The 6,000-nt window shown below is 41.7% G+C and overlaps 1 long non-coding RNA gene across 1 annotated transcript; it reads right to left on the bottom strand.

The window, feature by feature from the left end:
• Positions 1 to 1,219: 1,219 nt before the first annotated feature.
• Positions 1,220 to 4,363, bottom strand: LOC144374575 (uncharacterized). The gene is made up of 4 exons (XR_013433947.1): positions 4,168 to 4,363; positions 3,019 to 3,088; positions 1,566 to 1,672; positions 1,220 to 1,385 (listed from the first exon to the last, which is right to left on the bottom strand). It is a non-coding gene; the product is annotated as an uncharacterized LOC144374575 (long non-coding RNA).
• Between the last annotated feature and the right edge of the window lie 1,637 nt (positions 4,364 to 6,000).

Here is a 6,000-nt window from a genome sequence, read left to right as displayed (position 1 = left end):
GAATCAATTGCAACTTGTTTATTTCTTTGTACTTTGCTACGTATGTTTTTCATTTTTTAAAGAACAGCTCTGCAATAACAATTCCAATACAATACAACCTGTTTTCTAAATTAATTGAACACAGTTTTATTGATCACTGTATCAAGACCATTTTTCAAGCCAAGTGGTCTGCTGTGATATTTCCATAGATAAACTCATGTGCTGGGTGACTTACTTTATATCAATAATAGACAAAACGTAGGACTGTGGTTCTCTATGATTACAATAGAGCTGAAACGTCCCCATTACCCAGTGACTTTGTAACCATGGTTCAATCAGAGAACAATGCATTTTTCACCTGCTCAGATGATGCTGGTGTTATCTCACCTACTGTGCTGCCAGTCATACAAACACACAGCCACTCCATGGGTCTCATATTGAGTGGGTAAGCTACTGTTATACTTTTATTGTTACTTTGGAGTGTGTTCCCATGAAAAAGCATTTACTGTAAAACAGTATGCTGTGTTGAATTGGCAGCAGCTTTAAAGGTCTCCTACTTACTGTGTCTCTCAATCCCAACATATTCTCTTGGGTTTGATTTAATCACATGTTGTTTGTTCATAATAGCTCTAGGAGAAACAGGATACTGTGTGTGTGTGTGCATGTGCATGTATGTGTGTGTGTGTGTGTGTGTGTGTGTGTGTGTGTGTGTGTGTGTGTGAGAGAGAGAGAGAGAGAGAGAGAGAGAGAGAGAGAGAGAGAGAAAGTGTGTAAGAGAGATATGGCCTCACTGTGTACAGGTTCTTCCATCAAAGCTGTGTTAAACATACTCCAATGTTCACACAATGACTTGTCCAAAGATGCCTTTCTCGGAATATATCCCTGTTGTTGAATGATGCATGACTTGTATGTGCAATTCCATTCCAAGGGTGAATCAAAATTCTTTTAAAGAGCCTCCTATGGTTAGACATTAGGTCGTTTCCAATGCTTCAATATTATAAACAACACTTCAGGGCATGTCTTTGAAGCTAAATCAGTGTACACAGCTTTGATTTCTATTTCAGAATACATTTGTGGAATTAAAATTGCTGGAATAAAATGTAGAAATATGTAAGTTATTGGTAAGTAATGCAAACTTGCTAACCATTGTCAATTTGCACAAGTAATGCATACTGAATATAGGAAAATTATGGCAAAAAGTAGGAATTGCTTTCAATCTCATAGACCTTAGACACATTACTGGATTTTCTTAGAGAACATGTTTATTACATAGGCCCTGATAGGTCGGTTTGAGGTGCCTGAGGGAACAAACCACCAGGCAAGCAACCCATGTGCTCGAAAGAACAAACAATCAGGTGCCAACAGACAAGCAGTGATGGTGCCTCAGCGGGGTCTCGTGACCAATCCTAGAAGGACGAAGATCTCAGTAAGATCCCCCTACCAAACCCAGGAGGACAAGGGACTCTAAAAACCTCCCTTTCTTGTTCCAAGCCCTCCCTTCCCGCCCTAAGCCAAATAAAATTCCAGTCCAGCTGAGCCTGGGTGCAATCCCCCTGGACCTGCTCTGTTGAAATGGAGAGTCTCACCTGGGAGTGAATCTCAATAAAGCCTTGTTCAGCAGTTTTTAATCTGCCTCCTCTTGGTCATCCAGTTCTCTTTTTATCTCCAATCCCTTTGGCAGATAATGCATAATCTATGATATATGGTATAATGTAACACAAAACATATAGCACATGACATATAATATGTAATGTGAATGTATAACATATAATAGGATCACTAATGATGGCCAGTTTCCTTATGAAGATCTTATATATTTACACTTTGCTTATTCTTATTTTAAAATGAGATTACATGCATTCTTTTGTATTATGATAGGAACAAGCTTCCCTTTACCTAAAGGGATTTATTTTAAATAATTATTACTACTACATAGGTAAGCTATTAATTTAGTGGATCTAATATGCAACAAATAATAGCTTTTCAGATAATTGTTTTCCAGAAAATATAGTTTTCCTTTTGTGAAAAGCGGATAATTTAGTTTCATCATCTCTGAGACTTGTTCTTTGCCTTTCTGCCCACCTTCCCTCCTGGCACCCCCCATCCCCCGTTTTTTTATTCCCTTTTTCTCTCCCCTCCTTCCTTCCTTTGTAGTTTATTTTGGCTAAAATCTGATGAACAGTGTTAGATAATAGAGCTGATTATAAGCATGCCTTTTTATTCATTAGCTTTAAAAGATGATATCTATAATATTTTCATTAAGTACTGAGATTGATTAGGGGACTGTAGGATTGTCATTTTTAATACAATTATTAAATCATGGTATTTTTGGTACATCTGGTACTAATGTACTAAAATTAACTCAAAATTGTCCTTAATTTGGTACTAAGTGATAAGGAGTTATGAATGTGTGTGTGTGTGTGTGTGTGTGTGTGTGTGCTTCAGGAATGCTTCCTTGATAACTTTTAAAAATTTCCATCATTGACCTTTATTCTGTTGGATTATCTATATCCCGAGTCACTTCTGATTATTTCTATTTTCTTAGAAATCAGATTGTAGGGGATCCAACCCTGATTGTAGACAAGGACAGCTACCATTTTAAACATTCCCTATTTATTTGAAAGATGATTGCTCTTACCTTAATTTTGTGTATTTGTGATTTATTGTTTATTTTTCTCAATCAGATAAGTATGGATGCTATCAACATTGAATTAGTGAGTGTGAAGAATCAGTTCCTGATTCCAATATCTTCCTGATTTCTAGTCTAAGATTCTGCTTTTAATTGATTAATTTTTCTTTTATTATTTTCCATTGCTTTTTAAAGGCTATGTTTAAGAACTACAATAATTGCTGGCCAAATATAGTCTCTTGCAGATCAGAGAAGACGCTAGGCTAAAAGAATTAAAGCGGTTTCAATTTATCATTGAAAATATTCTTGACTCATTCCATTGCAGTATCTTAGCTTGCCCTCAAAACTAATTAAAGGCAGGATGGCCACATCAAAGAAAGTACAGAAGAAGAGAAATTATGAATTCTCACCTTTACAGTGAACGGACTTCTAGTCACACCAATTCCTCTCAATTCTGTGGACTCAACTGCAGTTTATCTCCTAAAACACAACAAAACCGGGAATAGAAAGTCTTAAAACACACACACACACACACACACACACACACACACACACACACACACACACACACGTCAGGAGGATTTAGCTGTTTTTAATACCAGTCAGGCTGCCTGATTTATCTGGTTTAAAGTACAGTGCTGAGTATCCAGAGGAGCAAAGGGCAGCTTTGGGTCCACATCCACCTTCCAAATAAAGGTCGAGGGAGTACAAATCTTTCTACGTGCACACATCTGAGGGTGCGTCCGAGGGTGTGTCCCTGGTCCCTAGTCTGTTAGCTGGCCTAGGGGTTTGTACGTCCTCGGGTGACGCTGTGAGCTTGCAGATGTCCCTGTGGACGTTGTGCAAGAGGGCTCCAACGGAATCTGGACGGGTTCCTCTTTCCAGATTTCCACTCTTGATGTTCCCTATCAGGTGCCGGGACCTTTAACACCCAGACACTTGGAGCTGCCGGAGTAACGCCCTCCTAGAACTTGAAATCCCGTCTCAAGGGAGGAATGCTTTCCTGACCCCCACCGCGCCCCGGGGTGTCCTAGGGAACAGTCTTCGGATCCAAACCAGAGCTCCGCCCCCTCGCGCCCCCAGGCGGACGCAGCCTATGTGCCACTGCCAGTCCCTCGCAGCCTGAGTTCGCTGTCCACGCCCAAGTCCTCAGCTTACACCCTTCTTTGCACCCAGTTCCCCACTGTCGCAAGTTTTCTTCCTATTATATCCAAGATGGTCTTCTAAGCATCCTTGAAACCTCCTACAGCAAGATTTTCCTTTCCGTATGCAGATCTGGTCTTCCACTTGTCACTGCATCCAACTTCCTCAGCGCCCAATTTCTTCCTCCCATGCCCAAGAGCAGGTTTCCCTACCTCCAGCACCCTCTTCTTCCTTTTTTCCCTTTCCCATGCTGAATACCTGGATTTGTCCCTGCTTGAACTTAGGCCTTGCCGCTACGTTCCTCCCTCCATAGCCAAGACCCGAGCTTTCTTTCTTTTCCACATTCCAGCCTTTTATGAATTAAAGCCTCCCACAGCAGCCAGGGACCTGGGCCGCCCCTCAAAGCCTGAGGTTACCTGCAGGGGAAGGTACATTGGCGAGCAGCCGGAGGCGCCACAGTTATTCACACGCTCAAACTCACACTCACACACAGGCAATCCTCACTGGGCCCAGCTGTTTCAGCCTGTGACACCACCTCTACAGATCCAGGGACCAGTGGGCGGGTCAGGGCTTTTCCTCTTCCCAGCTTTTGTCCCCTCCCAAGCCCCACCTCCCGGGGCCCCGCCCCTGTTTCCAATCGCCGCCTGCCGACTCCTCGGGTTGGGCGGGGCCAGGGCCTAGGGGCGGGCCCAGAGAAGCTGGGGCTCAGTACTTGGGGCGACCTCCGTGTCCTCCAGGTGGGGGAAGGGGCTTCCTTGCAGCTGGGATTCCTCTCCAAGCCCAGCTGCCGAGGAACGTGAATGCCACCTGCAGGCCGGGGAGCTGGCCGCGCTGAGGCTGCGGCAGCCCGGCCATGTACCAATCTTGAGCACTGTGAAGCGTGTTTTCAGGTCCGCAGTAAAGGCACCCGGACCAGCATCTCTGCGGGTTCCCTACCCGCTGCTGCCGGTTGGTCTGTAGATTGTAATGTGCCTTTGAAAGGAGAGTGTTCCAGCCAACATGGGGTTGCTTTGGGGCTGCCAGAATGCAAAGGATGCAACAGGTATAAAAGCAACCCTGCCTGCCTCAGTAAATAATTTCCACCACAACCAATAACGAGATCTTTAGGGTTTTATGCACCTATAATTCCAGTTATTACCATATACTATAATAAGACCCATTTACAATTTGCATTAAAACACAATGAAAAAGATGATTATCCGGGTTCCAAGGTAGCTGCACTAAAGATGTGAAGCCTTAGAAAACAGTGGATTTTTTAAAAATTCCATTTCCTCCAGAGATTCATTTTTGTATGTGTATTTATTAGTCTAGAAAACATGGGAAAACAGTATTTTATATTGCTATTTGTAGGATAATAGCATGATCAAGAGTCAATGTTCGAAATTTTATTTTTTAAAATAATCTTTCATTGGATTATAATTGACAAGCAGGGCAAAATGCTCAAAGTGCATTTTGGACGCTAGAGGGCACTAGCATTTTTCCCACGAGAAAAGGGAGAAGAAAGCAAAAACCCAGCCAATTTATTAGTTTTTAATATGGATTAACGGATATTAGCATCCACGTCTACTTATTCCTGAAAAAAATGTTTATAGAAGAGTGTAAGAGTGTATCTGCATCTCAAATCTCGGGTCTTTGGTCACCTGAGATTGTAAATTTTACTCCATATCACATCTGGTTCACGTGGTTTATTATCCCTTGCTGATTATTAAAATTAAGCAATCATACCCATTCTTATTCAGGGCATCCTTCAAGTTACCTAAAATATAGTTTCATAAAAAATGTTGGTAATGGGCTGGGGTTGTGGCTTAGTGGTAGAGTGCTTGCCTCTTGCGCATGAAGCCCTGGGTTCCATCGTCAGCACCACATAAAAATAAACAGGGCTGGGGATGTGGCTCAAGCGATAATGCGCTCGCCTGGCATGCGCGGGGCCCTGGGTTCATCCTCAGCACCACATAAAAAAAATTAAATGTTGTGTCCACCAAAAACTGAAAAATAAATATTAAAAAAAATCCTCTCTCTCTCTCTTTAAAATAAATAATAAAAATAAAGGTATCTAAAAAATGTTGGTAATATATGAGAAAAATGAGGTAAAAATAAAATAAATATAGGATATTATTCAAAACCACGGTGAGTTTAATCATAAAAATATTCCATTAAATCATAAACATTTGCTAGAGAAGGGCTGCAAATTTGTCTCAAAGTCAATGTGATAGGAAAGATGACATGGGAATCTCATAAAACAGTGTTTC

The sequence above is a fragment of the Ictidomys tridecemlineatus genome, unplaced genomic scaffold, assembly GCF_052094955.1.
Source record: "Ictidomys tridecemlineatus isolate mIctTri1 unplaced genomic scaffold, mIctTri1.hap1 Scaffold_75, whole genome shotgun sequence".
Taxonomy (NCBI): domain Eukaryota; kingdom Metazoa; phylum Chordata; class Mammalia; order Rodentia; family Sciuridae; genus Ictidomys; species Ictidomys tridecemlineatus.
This window is presented reverse-complemented; position numbering and strand designations above follow the sequence as displayed.